Genomic DNA, 24,009 nt, shown 5'->3' with positions numbered 1-24,009 from the left:
TCGGACGTTTCTGCGGCTCTACACAGCATCAAAAGGCCACCTCGACTAAAGGAATACCGCATAACAAGACGAGAAACCGCTATAAATAAACCATCAATGACGATACCTTCCAGATGATTTCTCTATTTTTAATTACTTCGACTCGTAAGCGTTATTACATACACTCTTTCACACGTGAAGCACATTCACGTACACTTGGGGATACCACAGAGACCTGGGGGTGCAGCGAAAAAAAAAATGATTAATTGCCGAATTAGCCAGTCTATATGATTCGAGTTGGGTCTTCTGGTCGTCGTTCGCGAGCCTATAAAACACGCCGACGACCGATGACCGCTACACAGCTTAAAGCTAAAAAGCTATAAAACACAGTCATATATAGAGTCAAGAGTGACTCTCCTAACTTGTGAAAAGGTTTATTATCACCATCGTAGTATAACTTTTCAACATGCTCGTAAATGGCAGTATAATATTAGTCGACTGAGTTATGCTAAGTATTTGCCATCTCCATTCTCCACTCACATGAAGACTCAGGAGGTAATATTGAACTTATTTTAACTTCGGATGAGCTTGTACATATAGTCATACCTGTCTCAATGTACGTATTGATCTGTCAACATGATCGTCTCAATGATCAATTAAGAAGCAACTTGCGTCAACCAGGGACCAAATACCGTAAAAGAATTACACTATACACTTTACACAACAATTATAACACAACCGAACTTTACACAGATGACTTTGACGAGCACATCAGCACTCAGCAGATCACAATAAGCACCAATGACCGAATTTAATCAACCGAGAGCAATTTCCGGCCACGATTCGCGCAATTATTCGCTCGTTTCGATGTAATTTTTTTCGCACAAGACGATCAACATAGCAGATAGGTGCATTCTAACAACTCGGATACACTCTGCGATGCATACACACGTTGTATCTAACGAAACCGGCTAAAGTAAACTGAAAAGGGAATTGTAATGTTGTGTCTATCACAACGGACCACCCAAGCTGTAGAGGGGGAATGTTGACGTCACACATTATAAAGTCTTCTAAGCCTTCATCAAATTATTAACTGAAACAAACCAATCAGATTATGTCAAATACTTATCTGGTTCTTGTTCCAAACAGTGAGGTTTCTTTTACCTTCTTTCTTCTCGCATACACACACTACCGATTCTTTTTTACATCTTCTCTTCCTTTATTTCTCTTTTATTTTTCGACAGAATAGCTGCGCGCAAAATTACAATAATTATAATCTGGTTTCGTGGTGTATAGATATGTTATTCTTCACCTCGTGGCATGCTTTTATTGATCTCTCATTAACGTAGTAGATGATCGCTGGAGGCGCAGGGGGAAGAGGGGACCCAACATTCGTACACACCGAGATTTCCATTTCTTAATTCTATCGAACTAACCGCCGGGTTATTGAACACGCCGTGATATTACTAGGGCGTCTTCTTCGCTGGTTCCTCTTGGTGTTTTTTTTCTCCATCTTCGTCATTTTTATTCTACCATTTCTAGATGTACGAGTCGAGTACCTATCTCGTGATAATTAACACGCTATCTTCACCATAAGGTGTGTACCTAGTTCCACTTGCTGCCCGGTGAAAGAAAAGGGGAAAACAACAGATGAAGCAATACCTCGTATACGAATGCACGAAATCTCTTGCGTACGCTCTGGTCAAAAAGTCAAAATGGAGGTGATCATTGGTACCTTGAAGCAGTGAGCAAAATGTTATCCACGTGGCTATGTAGACTAAACCTATTATTATGAAATTAGAATTAGGTATTCGAAGAGGGACGAAGGTGATTTTACAGGAGCAATAGGTAAACTATACTCAATTCGAGATGAAACATTGAAACGTATTAGATTTAGTGTAATTTGATGGCTGAATCAGAAGCAGACAGAAAAAAAAAAGTGAAAATTGCTAATAATTTGAATTCTTCACGAATCTGTTTTTCGAACAGATGATTAGGAATACCTATTGCTTTGAGAAGTTGAGGCGAGAGGCCCTAGGGAAAGTGATAGAAATTGAACTCAAAAAAATGAAATAGAAAAAGAAACAACTGATTTTGTTAAAAATTTGACACGATGAGGAACTGAAAAAAATCAAAATTATGTACTCAAAAGAGTCAAAAACAAAACTTAAAGAGATGTTGAAAGAAATTGGAGCAGGATGTGATATCATTCCTGGTTTGATCTTATCAGCAGTATTTAAAGGAGATGGAGAGAAGGAATGACGAAAATTCAAAAGTGAAATTTAAAAATTTAAAAAAATGCAAAAGACAGTAATGGAAATTTGGAACAAAAAAAATTGAAAAAAATCACAAAAGGAACAGAAACAACAAACAACAGTTGAAGAGGACGAAATACATATGTACCGAAGATGACATATCAACCATTTCAGAATAATTTTCACAGTAAGAAATCCAGCATTTTTCAACATATCACTTGATAATGCTGCGTTGAAACTTCCTACAGCAATCTACAATTTTTCATGCCTATTCCCAGTGGTCGCAAAAATAGCCATTTGTTGATTATGTGAAATAAAAAAAATTGTACAAAAATAATATGTAGGTAATTACAAGAAGAAATAAGTTCAAATTATAGGTATTACCTACCTACCTACTTATAAACTACCTGAGGAAACAGCGAAAGTGAAAAATGTATGATAACACGTTCTTTTATCGCTCAAAAATTGAATCATCTGCAAGATTTTTTGAAATGAGCTCATTAATGAAGGCGAGATTTCTGTATTGAAGCAGCTCAGCTAATACAAAGACAGCTTTCCCTGACCGGAAGATTCAAGTGAAAACTGCCAGCTGTAAACCTTCATTTAATAATTCAAAATGGTCATTTTTTTTCTTATTTTTTCAGTCAAAAATGAAGTTTTGTCAACATTTTTCAAGTTTTTCTAAAAAAAATCCTCTTAATGTATTAAAAAAAAAAAATAGATGATAATAATTCTGAACTTTAAATTCGATGCATATGTGAACTTGTGGTTGAAACATTTATTTGATGACGACCCCCCCCCCTCCCCACCTGATCACATAGTGGAACAAAAGGGAACTTTCCTCTGAAAGGCTGAGATTCAACTAAAAAGGGAACCCATTGACGTCGGAATCTCGGATTGCAACGAAACTCGAACACGTCGATGGTCGAATGAAGACCTCAAGAAACCCACTCATCCTCTAATTTTTGGCTGCTGAAGTTAGTTTATCCATTTTTAGGGATTTTTCTCTCCACAAGTAGATAGTGGCGTCTTTACTTCGCTGAATTGAAGAAATTGGTACATCTCACCACCATAATAAACTTCAACATGTTCAAATTTTGACCAAAGGGGGTGGGTTAGACACTTCATGAACTGATGCCATCACAGGACGTATCCAGAATTTCGATCAAGAAATTTTTTTCCAAATTAACAGATCACATATAAGCAAAGTAAGCGGGAAAATGCTCTTCTTGGTCGGGATTTCAGATCCGGCTAATGATGGTATCAGTCGATCAGGTACCATACCCCTTGAGCAAAATTCCCGCAGTTGAAGTTCATATGGTGCAGAGGTACAGCACTGATTTTCATCACACAGCATTAAGCCTAGTTACTTGTACATAGAACAAAAGCTTCAAAAATTCATCAAAAAATCAACTTCAGCAGCTCAAAATTGGGCGATGGAGGTTTTGCGAGGTTCTTTTTCAACTAGCTCAAGTTTTGTTCCAATCTGGGTTTCGGCAGCCAACGAAGAGGTTCTTTCGTATAATTATACTCAAGTCTCAAAAATTCAAATCTTCCCACAAAATCTCCAAAATTATCAACTTGAAATTTGATGGAGCCAATTTCTGGTTAAAATAGCTACAATTGACCCCCACTCTTCCCTCCTACATTCACTTTTCAAACAATTATTCGCACTTTGTCCCAAATTAATACGAAAAGAACCCTCCATTAGAAAGCTGAAATCTAATCATGAAGCATGTCCTGAATATTCAATTATTTGAAAATTTTTCTTTTGGAAAAACAGTTAGTAAGAGTGAATAAGAGTAACAGTGTTAAAAATCGTAACAACCAATTTCTAGAAGTCACTTCTTCATCAACAAGATTTATTTTAACTTAATTAAAGATGAACTATCGCTCTATCTAGACTTGGAATGATTATTAAGAAAACTTGAGAAGGCACAGAAAAGCTAATAATCAACATAGTCGAATTTATAGCATTTCTTTTCCGTATTCCTGCATTAAACAGAGTTCTTTCATTTGTATTCAATGGAAAAGATCTAAAAGAAGAACGAAAATGAAAAGGATGCCGCAGGGATGCCTATGATAAGATATTGAATAAAAGCCATCCGCATTTGCTGATTGCAAGAAGGTTTCCGTTTAAGGCTAATTAGATATATGTACCTTCAAATCTCAGAATTGCAATTAAATCAAAAGTGGAATTTGAATGAAGATTAAATGCGAGAAAAAAACAACCATACCAAACCAGCTCACCACCCAACTCAACACTTCTTTTTTATACTCAAATACACCTAAATACATATCTTCTAGCAGCTTCACTAATATTATTACAGATAGGAAGGAAATCTTAATATTCCTGCCAGTTCCCTTCCTTAGTCGAAAGTGTCGAAACAGTAGCCCGAACACACACAATTAACTTATACACCCAGAATATCCTGTTCTTCTCGGATTTTATTCAAACCAACGGTACTACGAAACCTTAGCAAAACCAGGCTCCAGACTTCCGAAAGGATATCCTTAATCGAACACCAGCAACTCGTACTTTTCTACTCATCAAATATGGGGCACAATGACAGCGTAAAAAAAATTAATACAAGCAAGAAAAACCCCCGTTGTACGAAAAATCTTGCGATATCACGTTGAATTATTATAAGTTGAGTTCCTTCTACAGTTGGCGTTCTGTTCGAATTCTCGCATCGGCAGGTAGCAAAGGTAAAAATACAGAAGGCATGGTACCTGCTGCAGCATAATGGAATGGCAACAAAAAGGGAATTAGGATTTGGAAATTCATTCTGCTGAGTGCTGAGTTGGTATTGTTTCACGAACTGGTAATATGGTGGTTTTCGATCAATAATCAATACCGAAAGGTAAAAAAATCAACTGAGATTTCGGGAGTCGATCGATGCGAGAGCAGTTCTTTGTTTTCTATTCGACGTATACGAGAAACTTTTGTGTAGTACGATGAAATTAAGAAATAAAGCGTTAATTAAGACATAAAAAAGAGGTTATGAATGGTACATAGGCTTTCTAGCATGCGCTCGTGAGGTAATAGTTGACTGCTGCGAACAATGTGCTCATAATACTGGGCAGGCACCAGGCACTATTCTGTTGCCTGTACCACCCCGAAGCTCGTACCGTGGAGTATTTCCAAAAAAAAATATACCTATTTGAAACGGATTGAAATAGGTATTCTCCGTGTGAAATTAACATTTCTCGTTTTTTAGCAGCATTTTTTTCTTCGGCCTGCCGCGTATGAATATTTCATGGCTTATTCGCGAACATAGAGAGAGGACTCGTTTCAGTTGGCATTTTTCCGCCTTCGACTTCTTCGCCTATGGTTCTCTCAGTGGTAGTACAGCATACAAGATGCTTCTCTCTCTCACACAGAGGCCAGCTATACACGAGCAGCAGATACCACTCGTATAAATACATTTATACGCAAAAGAGAGGTATTTTTTTGTTTTTTTTTTCAATTGTCTGCGCTCAGTTATTTATTAGGTATATAAAGTTGTTTTGTGTTGTTTCTTACCTATTTATGCGTGTACATGTATTCCGTGGGTGCTTGTTAATCTTCCACGCCGCCATCCAATCCACTGTGCCGTAGGATAACAGCGAGCGAGCACATCTCCGAGATACTGTTTTTTCTCTCTTCTTCATCTCTGCGATGCTCGATGCTGCTACAAGTACCTGGGCTCTTTCTAAACCTAGGTACCCGTTGTGCGCGCAAAGAGCTCGCTGCATAACAGAGAGAGCACATAGTACACATCGCAGCATCTCGCAGATATAGTGTCCATTATAGACCATAACAGATAACAATCGCCAACTTGATGCCGGTTCCATTTGTTTCCTTTGTATTACCAACGTGTTTAGAATAAGAAAAGGATTGTTAAAGATGTTACGAGACGTTTTATTTTCCGACTCTTGTTGATTTAGATATACCATTCGTGTAATCTTTTCGCCATTATACCATAATATAGTGTATATCCCCCCGCCGCGCCATACGCCTGCAGGCTGCACCATCCATAGTCATTCGCTAACCGAAAGTCCCCTTTTTACCTTGTAGCTGAGCTGCAGCGCGAGTGAAAAGCTCTCAATTAAAGGTCAAATACGTATACTAGCTCAACGAGGTGGTTTGCTAATATACCTCTGTTTGCAGCCGAGACTGGAGAGAGTGGGCAATTCGTCCATTTAGTAAAACAATTACGTATATCCGGAACTTATTATAATAAAAAGGCATAAGGGGCCGCGTGTTCGATTGAGAAGACACAACATGAACAACATGCCATGTCAACGACCAACTTAATGCGTTATAAGAACACAATGGCCAAGAAACAAGTCAACCGTACTCTATTCTTTTTAATTGACCTTTCAATTAAACGTAATCTCGACTTTGGAATCGCTCGGTGGACGTTACACGTTCGGGTTTAATAATATACAAATCAAGTGGAAAAAGAAACTCGACGGGATGTGCGACGATATTTTGGGTATTGAAGAGTTGCATCGTACTGTGCAAATCAGTAGTAAGATCCCTGTAAGTATGCTTGTAAGCGGGCATTTTTCATCAGCAAATAGCCAGAGGAATGGAATCTGAGCACTTGAAAAAAAATTACATCAAGAGAGGAGGGCGAAGAGACTCGAAAGCGTAATTAATTTCATTTGTCAAATGTTGATTCAATTTTGAGAAAAATTTCAACACTATTGCATTGATGCATGAATCGATTCGAAACCAATTTTTAAAAATTTCATGGCGTCTTTGCTTTTCATCGTGAGTGCCAACAGAATTGAACATGTTCACCTCAACTACTCAATCAACACTGAAAATCAGCATTAAATTGCTCACAAATTAGTAAAATTGTATTTTAAACTCACTTATCAATTACTTTCAAGTGCATATGAATTGTTTGAAAATTATATCCATCCTGTTTGTATTTTTCTCTCTCAAAAATACAAAATATAGTGTACATACCTGAAATCAAATAAAAACAAATAAATATTATAAGCATGTTGAAAAATAGGGTTAATATTTTACAATTACACAGTAATAGGTAAAGGTGTTCTAATGTATCGCCCCTTTTCTGTCCATGAAAAATATTGATGGATGGAATTTGAGAGATTGTATTGTGTCTCAAGAGTCAGATTGAGAGATTAGTGCACAAAGTCAAGGTGATTTTCATTGATTAAAAAGGATACGGGAAATCGGATCAAGTATTCAATTTTCTACGCAAAATTTCTCGAAAAATAATGAAAAAATCGCAGGGATAAGTCGAATTTATCGATCCTTATTTTCCCCAATTTTCTAGTTTTTTATACCACTTTTTCTCCCTACTTCGTGAACTAAAAAAAAATAAAAATGAAAAAATGAACGATAATACCTAGGAATTATAATATACCTGAAGAAATTATTACTATCGATTATTTGCTGATTGCAAGATGAGTTTTGCTTATGGGCTGTTATTAAATTGTTTTCTTTAAATCTAAAGTCTCATTTTTTGTCTTTTGATAGACTGCGCGCTATTTTTCATTTCTTGACTGAATAAATTTTGAATGAAAAATGATTGCTTTTCACCATAATAAAAATGAAAGTGTCGAAAAAAATGACCAGTCCCACTTTTTTTTAAATAAGTGGGTAAAGAAAAAATATAATAGAATCATTGAAATGTCATTTTTATGAAAAAAACAATATTTTTTATAGTGTTTTCCTTGATGAAAAAAATGATAAAATCATCATGACGAATATTCTTTTTCATTTTACTAAATTTGATTATCGCTAATTTTTTAAAATGTTCGTTATTTTCGAGCAGATTTATTCATATCTTATTCAGCTTCTAAACCTGAACTAATATTTGCTAACTTTTTTCGTTTTTTCCCCCCAAGTACATAAGTGAATAATAGGCACCAGGACAGGTTATTTTTGCAATTTTCATAAAGGGAAAACTTTAATTGAACGACAGATTAAGGGAATTGCACGACAGGAAAATCCCACGACGAAATCATGTTTTTGAACGACAGCGATTCAACGACAGTTTTGGTCATTAAAACGACAGCATTGAACGAGAGACCTCGAACGACAAACACAGAAAATTCACGCCGCGAAAAAGGGAATGCACGACGAACATGGGAAAGCCCGACGAAATTATTTCAATTGCCCGACAACGCAAATCATTCGAAAAGGGGGCTCAACAGTAACGAAAATAACATTTCTTCACACCTTTCAAGTTTGGATTCTTCAAAATTTTGGCCCTAGCTCCACCCTGACAAAATTTTCACCTTTTCACAAGTATTTTACTCAACTTATTTGGCTCAATTTAGTGTACGAGTAGGTACATTATTTTTCAGTTATAAAACTCCAACTTTTTCAAAATTTTGTTTATCCTCTTACGAATACTTAGATATTAGGTTGACTTAACTCAGCATACAAATTCTAATTTAATTCAGTAAGTATTTGAATCTAATACTCTCATTTCAATTTCGTCAAATTGTTCAATTTTCAAAAAAATCGGCAACTTTTTGCTTTTTTCCCTTTAAAAATTGTTAAATTTGTAATTTTTTTACCCCCCGGCCCCCTCATAATGTCAACATTGGCAAAAATATTGAAAGTAAAATTTTTTTAAAAAAAGTACACAATATGCTTTTATTCCTTTGTTACCCCCTTTCCCCCACAATCACTCCCCCACAATCAAAGCCACAAAAAAGAGGGGTAGGCCAAACAAGGCTAAAAAGGCACTTCTCATATAATTATTCATACTGTTGTTATGTTACGTTGATACCTATCATTAATAATTGATTGTTTTTGGAAATTTTAATTTTGTGAAAAAATTTGTCGCTTCTATCATTATGTCGTCGTTCATTTACGATGAGCCGAAAAAAAAATTATTTTGAAAATCTTTTGAGCTTTGGTAAATCATTTACGTAGGTACCTATTCTTGGAGCCACTGAATGCAGTTTTTTTTAGAGTTTGTAGCTTGAAGAAATTCAGTGGAGACTAACATTTCGAGTTCAACGTACATAATTCCGAAAAAATTTCAGCTCTTTAATAACTCTGTAGGGAGATATGGGAATGGGTCCTCAAATAGGTGCATTTTCGCTTTAGCTTCTAGACCCAACCTGTTTTGAGAAAATGGCCCACTTCCTAGATCATTGCCGTCGTCGCCTTAAGAGTTCCATCGAGCGATTGAAAATTTGCAAATTAACGTTATTTGTAAGGGCAGAGGGTATATTGCTCTTTTGAAATCTTTTTCTGGCCAGATGTTTCGCACGAATTATGCCAAAACGTATGTAGAAAGATACGAGTATTATTTCTGAAATTGGAGAAATATTTTGGAATACAATGGTGACAATTTTTGGGTCATTATTTCCTATTTTTGAAAAAAATTGACAAGTACATGGCCATTTTTCTTGATGTGGCAATAGTGACCTAAATATTTGCACCACTACATTCCAAAGTACATACTTACCCAGTTTCAGAAATGATATCTCTCTACGTTCTGGCATAATCAATGAGAAATTTGGTACCTATATTTAAGTAGAAAAAATTTTCAAAACACGAATTTACTCAAAAACGATCGTTTTTGTAAATTTTCAATCACCAAAGTTAAGAACCTTAAACGTGGTTTTTGATTTTGAATGCAATGACTTTGGTCAATGGAAAATCTCAAATACAATTTTTTGGAACTGGCCATATTTTCCCACAACATGTTCTGTAAAGGTTAGACCCAAAAAACCACGTATTTTTTGGAAAATGTCTCCCTTTGAGGATACATTTCTCCCATCAGTGGCACCTCCAGAGCTAACATTTTTTCCGAATTTTCCAAATGACTTTAAACTCAAAAAATGAAAGTCTCAAATGAATTTCGTCAAAATACTCAAACTTTTTTTTGCGATTCGATTTGATACGCGGCTCCTCTATCTTCGAGAGATGTCAAGATCCCCTTTAAAAAGCAACATTTTTTCCTTTAATTAACTGGCATCTGTCAACTTTGGTACATGGTAAGAAGATTTTCAAATTTCAATCTTTCAATTCGATTTCGAATCCTTAGCTCCAAGTTATTCAAGGTAAGAGCCTTCCAAGTTGAACAGTTTTTCAACTGGATGAAAATTTTTTCACCAGTTTATTGAGAGGAAGTTGAATAAAATTGATGCGGAATTTCAGATTATAACAAATTCCGATACCTAACTGAAACCAATTTAAAACAGAGTAAGTAAGTTGATTCATTTCAATCCAAAAATTGCACCAACAGAGCGTAGGTCTAGGTAATTAGTTCGACGACCCGATAACCGCTTCGAGAATCAATCGAGCAATTCACTTTCGAGGCATACCTACACGACGAGCTATATATTTTTAGGAACGCCAGAGATTGTTTATTTTGGCAGATATAGACATACACAATGTACACAGTAGGTACGTAGTTGTAACAGTTGCAATAATAAATTGAAATGTAAATTTATTTGCGTCTTTACTACCATCACACCGTACGAAATCTAGCGATATACCTGTTACACTGTTGAATCGAAAAAAAAGACCATCGAGCGTCAATTGGTGAAAAAAATACTCGCCAATTCGCATCATAATAATTGTAAACGGATTATAAATTTTATAGATCGCAGATAGAATCTGTATCTGTAGCTTATTAACGCGTCCAGCATGTCCAGTAGGGGCTTCGATGTTCACTGTTCGGTCTTTATAAACACAGGATCATAATTGTAACCGGTATTAATCGGCCAGACCGACAATTATGGGAAGAGTAAAGAAGAGTATAGAAAACCACAAGTAGGTAATTAACTGCGTCTACAGCGATCAAATTGAGTCGATCAAAAAATATTATCCGTATGTGGAATTCATTACGTGTAACTCGAACATGTCACCATTTTTTATATTACAACTTATTTTTTTTAACTCGATGAGCTCTTTTTGCTGTATGAGAGAATAACTTGTACGTACACACTGATGTTTATCGAATACAAGATACAACATATTAAGAGTAAACCTAACGCGCATAATAATAGAGGGAAAAAAATACTCATAGATATACTCGCAAGTACTAGTACATATATCTATAGCCGCTCGCGCTGATTTATTCTATTTCTAACGATGGTTTATTACAAGCGCCGGTCTCGTATCTGGCTAATGGAGGAGACAATGTCGCACAGTCTTTCTAGCTGCACCACATAGTATAATCTTTCGACATGCGAACATTAATTAAAAAGCTCGTTTTTCCACACAGCACAGCATAGCCAAGCCAAGCCAGCCAGGCTAATGAAATTGAATAATATTGGCAGGCTGTAATTGTAACGCGACGAGTAGTTATCGTAATCGTAATGGTCGCGTGTGTTATTAAATACTCGTACAGAGTGCTCGAGTAGGTATACCATCTTGTATGCGGATAAGAGTGCAATCAGCTGGAGGGGTGTTGGCGAGTTGAGTATACTTAATAACCGTATGTGCTGAGCAATCAGCATGCCCGGTATCCGAGTGTTATTTAATCCGTATTATTATTGAAGTGAGTATTAGGTATACCTATTTTAGCGACCAGTGTTGAGAAAATGGCCGATGGTGCCAGGAATGGCGATACAGATACGAAATGATAGGATGAGTTTGGATTAAGCAAACGTAAGAATTGTATGGATTCGCGAATGTGGAAAATTCGATTTGTTTTTTCAACCCCTTTCTGAAGGGTTGCAATCGAGGAACGATGATTTGAACTTTCATACAGAGTATGGTTTTGATGGATATGTCGAGCGAGTGTGATTTTTAAACTTGACATGGCACGTGGGAAGAATGCCAATGCGATGACGTTTATCAGACCTTATCGCTAAGGTCTAGATGCATTTCTCAGTCGGTCTCCTGCAAAGTATTTCTGCTACATCTTTATAATTAAAGCATCTGCTGGAAATTGAAATTAGTAAGTAAGCCAATTCATCGATAAGTTCATTGTACTGGGACATAGCAGGCAGAAAAACACCCTGCGTGCGAACTATTGCATCAGATCAAGGTTAGGAGATTTGCAATGGAAAGATACCAGAAGAAGAGAGCAAATAGGTAACGTAAAATAGACAGAATGACATTCATTAGAGTGTAAGTTATACCACCATACCGTATATGTAATGTATGAACTCTTAGATGTATGTACCTAGCCCCCTACGTACAAGAGTGAGTCCATAGCACCGGCTCTCTAATACGCATACATAAAGCTCTATACGATATAGAGACACTGTACACAGATATAGATAGATCGACACACGACTCGATGGTCAGCACTGCCATGCCATGCCAGGCTAGAAGAAGATGCATTCTATATCACTAATCTACACACAGAGTGTACGTTACTGGTTATGGAGAAGGTATCGAGAGTCGGTCGCCGTGCTGCTGTCAACGGAAATAAATGGAGTCGTATTAGTTATCATTAGAACATATTGAGTATTACCAAGGGCGGAGTACAAAGGCAGTTTTCAGCTATTACCAGACTCTTATATGTGTACACCGACTTAACGGTATGTTGACAGTAATCCTACATTATATCTGTTATTGTAATGTTAACAATACGTGTACGCAACGCAAATGAGCGTAATTTTTTTCCCAACTCTTTTCTCGCGGTGTAGTATTGGGCTTGCTGATGTCAATGAAGTCGCCGTTGCTGATGTCGCTTTCATTATCTCAAGTCAACAAGTACTCTATAAGGATTGCATGGTTGACTTGGTACATACAAGAATTTTGTTGATGACCAACAAATTTTTCAAACTGATTACATCTTGATTGGCATTCAAGTTTTGTGTATTTCATTTCTGTTTCACGATCGAAATTTCGCGATCTTTTTTGCCAAAAGAATTGAAAATGGGGTTTCCACCGGTAAAAATATGCATGGTTTTCATTCCATAGGACTAGAAGTGAATTTTCTTCGAAATGGTAGCAGAGCATGGCTACAATTCACTCACACGCAATTTATATTCTGGATGTAGAAGCTATGGACAACAAATTATGTCCAAATCGAAATGGTAGCAGAGCATAGTCGGGTTGATTTTCTAATAAAAAATGAAAATACACAGGACTTTCAAAATAAAATGAGATGAAAAATTCAAAGATTCCAGATACCAGGTGGACGATTGTTTCTGGCACACTTCGTCCACCCAGTAGAATTTAAAGTGTAGGACATTCCATACTTTTAAGAAATGGTAGCAGAGCATGGTTACAAATCATGAGTGTCCAACATGTAGTCATGTACTTCAATTCTCGATAAAGACAAAGAATGGAGCCTACATTGAAATGGTAGCAGAGCATGGTTACTTTCATATTTTACCAATAAAAAAAAGTAGGGGTTTCAAAACGAGGTGAAATTGAAAATATATTCTAGACGGAAATGTTCATGTGGTAGGGATCCTTCATACCTTTGCTACCATTTTGATTCGAACTCCATTCGCTATCTATTCTAGAATTGAAGTTACTGGAAAGACACTCGTAACCACGCTCTGCTACCATTTGAAAAAAAATCAATTTAGATTTGATCCAATGTCCAACACTTATTTTCATCTCAAAATCAATGTAACCATGCTCTGCTACTATTTCAATTTATATTGTCATTGTTGCACACAACTTCAACATCACATTGGAATGGCAGCAACGAATAGTCACGATCTACAGGAGATCCTTGTAGATATAATTTTGAAAGTGGGCAGCAAATGGAGTTTATTCGAAATGGTAGCGGAGCACGAGCGTGGTTACAATACGAGTACATCATTTACAACATACAACTTCAACCATCAAAGTTCCATACCAAATGGAGGGCAAGTCTGAAAATGAAATTTGATTAACCACATCGGCAGTACTGAATTTGTATTTCTGTGTTATAAAAACAAACTATCAGTTACTCGCTGATTGCAAGAGAATTTTTGGATTTATTTTCTGCTTATTAGAATATTGGGTGCTTTAATGCTTGAGGTTCTCAATTTTTTTAAAACTAGAGTACAAGAGCATTACACACTTACATCTGTTTGAAATTTGATTTTTCACTTCTTGACACAGAAAAAAATACTCAATTTCCATGAAATTTAAAACTAAAAAAAAAAAGTTTTTTTTTACCTGGGCAGCAATTCTAATGTTCAGATTGGATTTATTAAAATAAGTAGATATATTCATTTCTTGGTTATTGTTGAAATGATGAAAAAAACATAACAATTCATTTCTCATAAAAGTCCTGAAAATTTACACGTTTAAAACCAAGTTCCGAACAAAAAAAAATTACTGGCAACACTGAAAATATGCGTCAGTAAGCGATTTGGTAGCAGAGCGTGGTTATAATTTCAATTGCTCAAAAAAAAAAAAAACGAATCTACTTTACCTAGGTACCTATTTCAATATGTACTTTGCTATTTTCATTTTGAAATAACATTCTAGGCCTACTTTCAAACATGTTGATGATCAAGACTATAATATGATAAGCGTACACTAATCACAAATTGAATTCATTGCATCAAAATCAATGCTTTTTATTTCGTATACTTATCTACTTACCTACTATTAATTTTTTTTCTCAAGTTGCTTAAATGCATTCAATGCACTTTCAAATCAGCCCCTCGCCCCCCTCTATCCCAAACACACTCATTGTCATGTTTTAATACGAGACTTGATAATCTCGAATCATCGCGTCGTATATCACACTCTGAATTGTTTTCTCGTTTCTTCTTTCCTTTATCTATTTCTTCCACTCGTCTTCTGCTCTTCAAATAATATTACCTATCCTATCCTACTAATTTTTATGCATGCATCGTGCATGTGTTGTGTAGTATATGAAATCTATTCATTATAAATTCATCGCTGGTTAATCCGCTCGATTGAAAACAATTAATTCATAAACAGGTAATATAAGCTCGGAAGTACCAGCATGATTAAAGTTGACAGTCATACGAGTACATGCACTTGTTCTAGGCTCGTATGTATACAGTGGTATTTTACTATACACGTACTCGTATTAAAAATCTCAAGTAGCTATTCATCCGCACGTAGTATTACGTGTACTTCTACTGACCTATGTTTACGTGGGGGCTGCTAACTGCCATGTTATAGTACCACAGCTCTCTTTCTTATATTATCTTCGAGGCGTTTGAATGCAGGCATGAAAAAACAATAAACACAAGTAGTGCAAACGAGGGAAAAGAGAAAGAGCAAATCTTAAGACATACCTTGTATAATGGGACAAATGCTTGCCTTTTGGAGACATAAAAAAACACATGAGACTTAGCAGAAAATGCACCTGTACTCATATGAGACTGGTATACGAGTAAGGCCGAGATTGCAACATATGTAAGGCATTTATAAGGCACCATGCACCAGAATATGGTCCAAATACAGACACCGAATGAAAGAGAGATGAATACACGTATGTCCTTGAATATTTAGGGTAGAAGGAATACCTTTAGATACTATAATACTCTGAAATGTAATGTGGTTGTGTGCCTGTGTCTGGGCATACCTCTACCTGTAGGACATATAAATTACATAGCAGAACGTTTAGGAGAGATGATGGTTTCTGGACAATGAGTCGTAGGCCCGTGTTGACTGATTATAAAAAGTAAAAATCACGTCACAATAGAAGACCGATCACTGTCAAGTTATATAATAAAAGGTCAGCTCAACGCGGAGCGCGGTTGACTGCCAGGACGTGATTTCCTGTGCATTGGGTATGTGTACAAATCTCCATAGCCTTATAGTACAGTACCAATAATATACATACATTCACACAGCTACACAGGATAGTAAAAATGGACACAATAATATTTTCAAAGAAGCTTATACATGTAATAGTTCAGTTACAGCAGATTGCTGCGTATTTCCAGTCATGTCCGACATTTGTGGTATTAACTTTTCGGTGGTTTGTTTGTATTTACGATTAGCGCGATATGTACGATGGATGGGGTATGGCGTATGCGAACGTCGAAGGTGTTTTACATAGTAATTCGAGCTTCTTCAATTGCCCTCTTATTTACATATGAATATAGTAGCGGTCTATGGATGTGCACACATTAGATACAGTCGGCATGATTCTTCTGTATCTACAGAATGCAAGGAGCCATTGCCTTCTGGTATTGGTACTACTTTCATTATGCAATTAAGAAAACAGTCTGGGTCAATTTACACGCATTTATGTTTGTTCGCTTGCAAATAGTAATACTGATGATGATGTTAATAAATGGAATGATGCTTCTTCATTACGAGTAATGGTCTCTTTGATTTCACACTAGAAAATTATTGTTCTTGAATATTTGAGATCCACGTTTTTCAGGAATTCAATGGAGGGTCCAAAAGATGTATGATTCAAAGAACCCAACGTTCCTTCAAAAAAAAAAATCAACGAACTTCAGTTTGAATTTTGCACATTTTTATAGTCCATAATGAAGTCGATTGATCCCTCTCATGCCAGCGATCAATTAAGCAGCCAGACTAGCGATGAAGGGAAAAACAAGAGAGGCAAAGATCAGATCACAACAACATCTCGAGTTGAATTTTTCCAGCACCTAGCCTATTAAGAGAACCAGTCCCAGTCCGTCATAATAAAGGAGATGAAAATTATAAAGAAATGAAAATTAATACGTCTCTATTAGTATCTATTTTTTTCTCAACGTACACGCTTAGTTAATATTCCGCGGTTGTAATTTGTACACTCTAATTAATGCGGTTTCATTTTCGCCTTATCAAGATAATAACGAGTTAATAGGTATCGGCTTCGGCTACGCGCAGGCTAAGGGGGATTCCAGCTTTTTTTTTCTCTGTCAGGCGCTGCATAGTGTATGTTTTTTTCCTCGTAGACGTATATTTTGGCATGTAACCTGACGAATAACATAATTACTTATCCAGTTGCTAAATCTAAGGCGCTAATAGTTCTTGTTTTTGAATGGAATTTGAGTTATGCTTTTGGTGGCGTTGTAAAAATTGAACAAACTGGTTTTCTCTCTTAAAACATTTTTATAACTTCATTTGTAAATTACGCGCGAGAACGTGTACACGTGGTAAAGGGTGTTTTACACGAAGATAGTAGAAAAAGGTATAAAACAACTTGAGATGACGATTGACGACCATCGCTCGCATCAGTGCGAAGTAGGATATAAACGGAAACGATCATCGTGTTGGTATGCGCACGCTAAGATGGTATAAAAAGACCGGCTCTATTATGGAATTAGATTCATATATATACTCTATAAGATGAAAATATTAATATCTAACAATTACCGTGTGGCAATGAGCATGTATTACTGCTTTAGCTTTTGTGATCAGTATGGTCACGTAGTGCACTAGCTAGACTAGTTGATATGCTGTACGTTATCGATGCTATTGTTGTAAATACTTGAGTATGACACGATTGTGTTCATCGCGAGTATATGGTTCTCTATCTGTTGGTAGGCGTTTGTACAGCGATGAGGTAGAAGTACAAGAGTCAGTGTACACTGTACAGAGATGCTAAGTACTTGAGAGTTCGCGCAGATGAGATCGTTGATCATGGTGTGAAATTGATTACCAACTATCTAGATGGTACGCGATGTTTACTCACAGTGGTGGGCTGTGTGAATCATATTCGCTGTATAGTACTCGTAGTTTGCCAAGATTTGTCACGTTGATGGAGAATAAGTCGTTTAAAGTAATGACTGTTTTTTTTTTCACCATCGAGCTATACGAGCCTAGGCTCTGGGGTTGCTGTGTTCAGTGTTGTGATGTATGATGTACCTTGGCCATGGTACCGGGTAATCTTAGATTTCCAATTGATAGTAAGTCGTAAGGTATACCTAAACGTGCAATCAACTACATCGAGAGCTGTATGACAGCAGTATTTGCAAACCAGAGTATCTACCACGAGGATAACTGAACTCGTTTATTACCCGCGATGGTAATGTATTTGTATTGAAGATGTAATCGTTTTGCTGTGAGCTGTGTGGGTTTTTGTTCGAAATTTATCATTTGAATGAGTTGTCCAACCGATGTCATCTCAAGTAGGTGTAAATTACTGGAATTATCTTGTAAATAAATCTGATCAATAATTCAATGATCGTTGGAGATGAGTTGAGGTAGGTCATCACATCGTTGGTTGGTTTGATTGGAGGTGGGTTACTTTTTTTTTGAGGCATTACGATTAAGCCCCTAGTACTGAGGTTGATCGATTTATCAAAACAATCCATAACGCATTACGAATGAAGAAAATACTTAAATATTTTTCTCGAGTAGGCAATTTTTAATACTGGAGATGTTGCCGAGGAGGTACTTTCATCCACTGATGCTTTTATAAAAAGAAAATTTTGGAAATATTCACATTATTTCATTGCACCAATATTGAAGGAACAGAGGTGCGAGAACTGACAAGAAAAATCGCTGATACATGAGCATCGAAACTAAAAAATCAAAATACAATTATTTTTTATCACAACCAATTTTGCTCATTTTTATCTTTTTTTCTCTTCCTTTGAACCTCCATTAAATCAAAATTTTTGATATCTGTACATACAATTATAGTAATTGTGACTTGACCCTCAGCCAGGAAAGTCACTAAGACGTTTGCTCCATTACATGCACGATACCGACAAGAGAACCTTTACAATTCATCAATTTTGATTAAGCTGAAATTAAGCTCACTGAAAGAGCATGCCACTTGGACTTCAGAACCAAATTTTGAGCTGCCAACATCAATTTTTCGATTCCTGACAAATTTTTGAAAATAGCAAAATTAGCCAATTGGTAAGTTGAATTTCCTACACAGAAAAAGATTGAATATAAAATTTGAAAATCGGTTCATATACTTGAGTCTACTCTCCGAATCGATGGCATCATTTTCGAACCAATTAGGAGCCTCTAGCAAAAGTTGACCTCCCCTCCCCCCACCACAGGTAATTTTGAATGGTTCCAAAAATGTGTTGTAATCAACTTCAGCAGCTGAAAATTGAATCTCTCGTAAGTTCAACATTCCGAATCGATTACAACAGGTAAATCAGAAATCTGATAGGACGAGTTGAAAAGTGTGTTTTTTTTTACAAGTTGGAAGTTTCAATTCTGAAAAAAACTTCTATCCTATAAAATCGACACCTCGAAAAAGAAAAATTATGACAGAATTTAATTTTCAAACGTCGAATTCGATTACAACATTTTCTAGAGCGATTTTAAATTGCTGGAAAAAAACAAATTTGTACTGAAAGCTCCAAGATCGGCTCGAAAATGGTTAATCGAAATCGATTCTGGGGATTGACTTTAGTAAATGGACCAATTTTCGAATTCTTATTTCTAAATTTATCATTTCTGTAGAAAATTAAAGTACAAATGGGCTATTTTCGAAATTTTTCGCTATTCTCAAAACGTTGCCAAAAATCGAAAAATCAACTTCCGACAGCTCAAAATTTGGTTCTGAAGTCTGGATAAAATGCATTTTCAGTTAGCCAAATTTCAGTATCTGCAGTTCGTTTAAATTGGGTATAAATCAAGTCATTGAAACGGGTAAGTCAGTAACATGTCTACCGTGATAAATGTGATCGAAGAAGAGAGAGAAGGGTAAGACAAATCATCATTTCTCAATATTTTATGCGAAAATATAATGAAAAATTTGAAAATTCAGTACAGCCATTCCAAATGGACATAATACATATAAATTCCTAAAAAAACATTATCTGTACCAAAAATCATTGCTGTTTTTTTCAATACATCTGCCATGTCAGTCCTCGAATTTGCGCGCTCAAAATTCTGGATTTCCTGGATATTGGGACGTCTTTGCAACTATCAAAGGAAAAGAAAACCTCAACATGTTACTGAAAGTCTAATGGACCCTACTCGTAGAAGCAAATGCAAGAGGCCTACTTCGTCATAAAAATCTCATTTTATTTGGGGTTAAAGGGAATATTTTCCGATGATACTCACATTTTAGTACCTTGAAGCCATTTTTGCTCAAAATACATTCAAATAGGATGTCTAAGAAAATATAGACCAAACTGAAAATTTATATACAAGTAAGTACAATTTTCAAAAAAAATCTTCAAATGAGCATACTCGCTCGAGTCAAAAATTCATCATCGAAAAGTAAATCAATTCCAATTCTACGTAATGCAACAATTTCTTTTCCAAAAACGAAATTTGAAAGGTTAATAAGTAAATAATTATGGTTAAAATTGGGAGATTTTCATTTTTTTTTACAAATCTTGAAAAGCTAGCAAATGGTAACAATTTTTAAATAGTTCTGGACAAAACGTTGAAAATTTAGCTCATTTTTTAATTCACCTCCATCACCTTCACTCAAACATGATTTTGACTTAATTTTTCTCCATAGTTGAACTTTCATTCAACACTTGACACCTCATTCACTTCAATCAAATCGATTACCCTTCACCCAAGCGAGGCTACCATCGTGTAAAAGAGCTTACATCCAGTCCAAGATATTTTTTCCTTACGAGTGACCGGTTATATGCTGTTTCTAGCCGCGGACCAAATTAGGTACGCCTTTTTAGTTTTGGAATCCCATTGTATTCCGGTTCCATGTGGTAATATTCTTTTCATTAGGTTTTTCTTCTGCTGTTTTTTTTTTATTTATAATTTTTCAAGTCGTATATTTTTTTATCAGCGAGTTGCCTGCGACGATCCGGTTAAAATGAATTATTTTTTTCGATTACATATACCTATACCTAAACAGATATACACGAAAGTTTTTTATTTTTTTATATTTACGTTACCGTGCGGATGCTTCGAATGGTAATAATGACGGTTGCTCTTAACTACTGTAATCCAATTAATGACAGAAGAGTAGCTTTTTTTTGTTTTTTTTATTTTTTTCATTCTCTTTGAGACGTGATTTTTAATTTTATCAACTACTCGTACAGTACATATAATCGATTCTTAGGAGATTTGTGATTCGGTATAGGCTACCATTTTTTTAAAGCTTCGTACGTCCAGTCTTCGGAGAATACAATAAAAAAATAATTTTTCGAATGTCCCTCGATGATTGGGACAGAATACTAAAGAGCAATTTGCGATCGATATAGAATTCCATGTAGTAGTATTCTCACGCCGATTCGCATCTCGTAATTGGTTTAATTGACCAGCCCTCTCGAGATTCGTGTATGATTTTTTTTTCTCCGCTTTATAGATTGCTTCGTTGGTAGCATTTTTTTCCATTACGACTTACGTGCTCTCTTTAGCATCGACCAGCATCATCGAAGGACCACGTGTGGCGGTCTCTGTAGTAGTGGAATTTGCTACCCAAAGGTCGAAAATTGTTCACCGCAGAAGCACGAAACGAAACAAAATCCCGAGCACAACACACGCACACTTGCAATCGTTTAATAAAACCGGAAACGTTGTCGAGACCGTTGACAGCTTAGCTGGAAATTAGGTAGCCAATTTAGTGTACAGGTATCTCTCATATACGTGTACTTTTATATACCTCTTATACAGACGCACCTTAATTTTTTTTCCAACATCTACTCTCGGAGACGCGTTCTTCGGAGGCTCTTTTAGTTCGTCGATCTAAATTGTAAATCATTCCGAGGTTTATGGCGATATGATCGATGAAACTTGAAACGCTATACACCCATTGACCCCGCGATGTATACGATGCTTTTTAAGGTTTCTTCGTCGTTTTTTCCCCTCTCGACTCGATTCGATTCGATTTTCTCTCCATTCAATGTTAATTCGACGCGTAGATTCCGCCAGCTATGGATACAGGTTTATATACGAAGATTATGTTAACTGGTCACACCTACGGATTCTATAATACGTACAACGAGCAAGATGTAAAGAAGCGAACGATGCCCAGGACTGGGGGGAGGGGGCGGGGTGCGAGAAGTGGTCGGATTAAATGAGATAATATTATCTTGTTAAATGGTCATGATGAGTGAAACGACTTCGAAATAATTATGCAATTTAAAGCGTTTTGAATTATTACTTTAATGGTAAATAATTTATTTAGCGCGATATTAATCTATCGAGTGTTAATGCAGGTAAAACGTGAACCTATCTATATCAAAAGATACATCTCGTTCATCCAGACTGCACGGATGAGAGGTAGGTATCTCTCTTAATTGAGTGATACAAGTCTGTGGTCTCATCGTCATCATTGGCATGACTATGGAATGTACAGATACGTAGATACAAAACAGTTGCTATGGCACCTCCTCTCTCTTCAACAATGTTTTCGTTCAACGATCGATGAAAAATCAGAGCCTCTGTAGTCTCTGTAAATTATGATCTACACATAACCATATCACATATCTATCCATACAGAAAGATTGTTCATTTCTCACGCCTACTATAGGTACTATACGAGTAGGTACGACGAGCAACAACTCAACGCATAGCAATCAGTTTTTTACTGTTTAGATGCGGTCAATACGAGCAGTGTGCGACTGGTCGTCGTCCCGTTCCTGTTCACAAAAAATTTATATACGAGTTGGTTGTTTCGTTGTTGGAAATATCATTCGTCATTTACCATTCATCAGTCATAGCTGTTTATTATTTGAAAGAGTAAGAAGAGAAGACGTCGTCGTGAACAAGTTGAAAAAGCAACCGTGATTGAACCACGTCTGCATAACGTTCCGCTTTCAACCGAACCTGGTTTAATTATCGCTAGAAATGTACCCTGTTCTTCCCCCCTCCCCCTGAACCATGTATGAAAGTTCACCGCGCCTGGCTACTGATTTCAATCTGTTATTTGGTCGTGTTGGTTAAAAGGATCGTTGAGATGAGATGAAGGGATCATTTCGAGGTTGAAATTGAAGCGTGAATGTGATAATTGATCGTTGAAAAAAAAAATCCAAATTCGAAGTCGACGATGAACGTGATGTTTGGTGCAGGGGGATAATTACAGGAGTGCGGTTACACGAGTAGTTGACCTATGATGATATTTTTTTTCACTGCTTAGCCGAATGTCTGGCATGAAGGAAAAGAGTTCAATATTTTTCCAAAGTCGAAACAAAAAATTGTACTAAAAAATGTTAACGTTCTCTTATGCTTTTCACTAATTACAAGAAGGTTTTTGCATTTTGCTCTCACTTTCAATTCGCGTGAGACGCGAAGACTCTATAAACAAGAGACAGTTTTAAATTTTCTCAACTTTGGAAGGAAACGCTTGATAGTCTACATCTGTAACCATTCGAATTCAAAGCTTTCAAAATAATACAGGGTCACCAAATGAACCATTCAAAAAATTGTTTTAAAAAATCCTCCTATATTGAGTCAAGCTTTTTATAATTTTTGCTCAAAATACTTCAGATACACGAGAAAAGTCAGCAGAAATCTGTACTCCAGAGCAAAAGGATGGAAGTCCATTTTTTTCGATTTTAACATCATCGGAAAGAGGTTTTCAAGAGCTTTCCAATGACATGAAAATCTCAAAACCTCCCCAAAAAATGGACTTTCATCCTTTTTGCTCTAGAGTACAGAATTTCAGGCTTTACAATTGTGTTTTCTCAATTTTTTTTTGTAGAACACTCGCGATATTTTCAAAAATCGTATCTTTAGTGAGGGAAAAAATGATAACAGGCATCGCAATTGAATTTTGAAAAAAAATAATGACTTTAATGACCTTTTTTCACCAAAAAAATGACTAAAAAATGACCTTAATATTTTCGATTTCTAGATGTTTAGACCCTATATCAACCAACACAATTCATTTTATTGGCTATGAACTGATAACATTTCAAGCTAAATGTACGCGGCAAAAAAGCTTTGAAATTACAGTAAAAGCTCGTTATAACGCTCTTCAATTGATCAAATTGATCAAAAAAAAGAGCGTTATAAGCCAAAATGCGTTATAAGCAAAAGTCTCGTTTT

General features: G+C 36.1%; 1 protein-coding gene across 2 annotated transcripts in view; it reads right to left on the bottom strand.

The window, feature by feature from the left end:
- Nucleotides 1–24,009, bottom strand: part of ci (cubitus interruptus) — a 104,577-nt gene that overhangs the window by 62,601 nt on the left and 17,967 nt on the right. Inside the window, exon 1 of one of the 2 annotated variants that reach the window (XM_065351301.1) lies at nt 586–952. The exons of the other annotated variant lie outside the window; for it this stretch is intronic. The gene's annotated coding sequence lies outside the window, so the exon portion shown is untranslated. Of the gene's footprint in view, nt 1–585; nt 953–24,009 lie in introns of those variants that run through there. 2 annotated transcript variants of the gene reach the window in all.

The sequence above is a fragment of the Planococcus citri genome, chromosome 2 (genome assembly GCF_950023065.1).
Source record: "Planococcus citri chromosome 2, ihPlaCitr1.1, whole genome shotgun sequence".
Classification (NCBI taxonomy): domain Eukaryota; kingdom Metazoa; phylum Arthropoda; class Insecta; order Hemiptera; family Pseudococcidae; genus Planococcus; species Planococcus citri.
The sequence above is the reverse complement of the archived record's forward strand: the minus strand, read 5'-3'. Positions and strand labels throughout refer to the sequence as shown.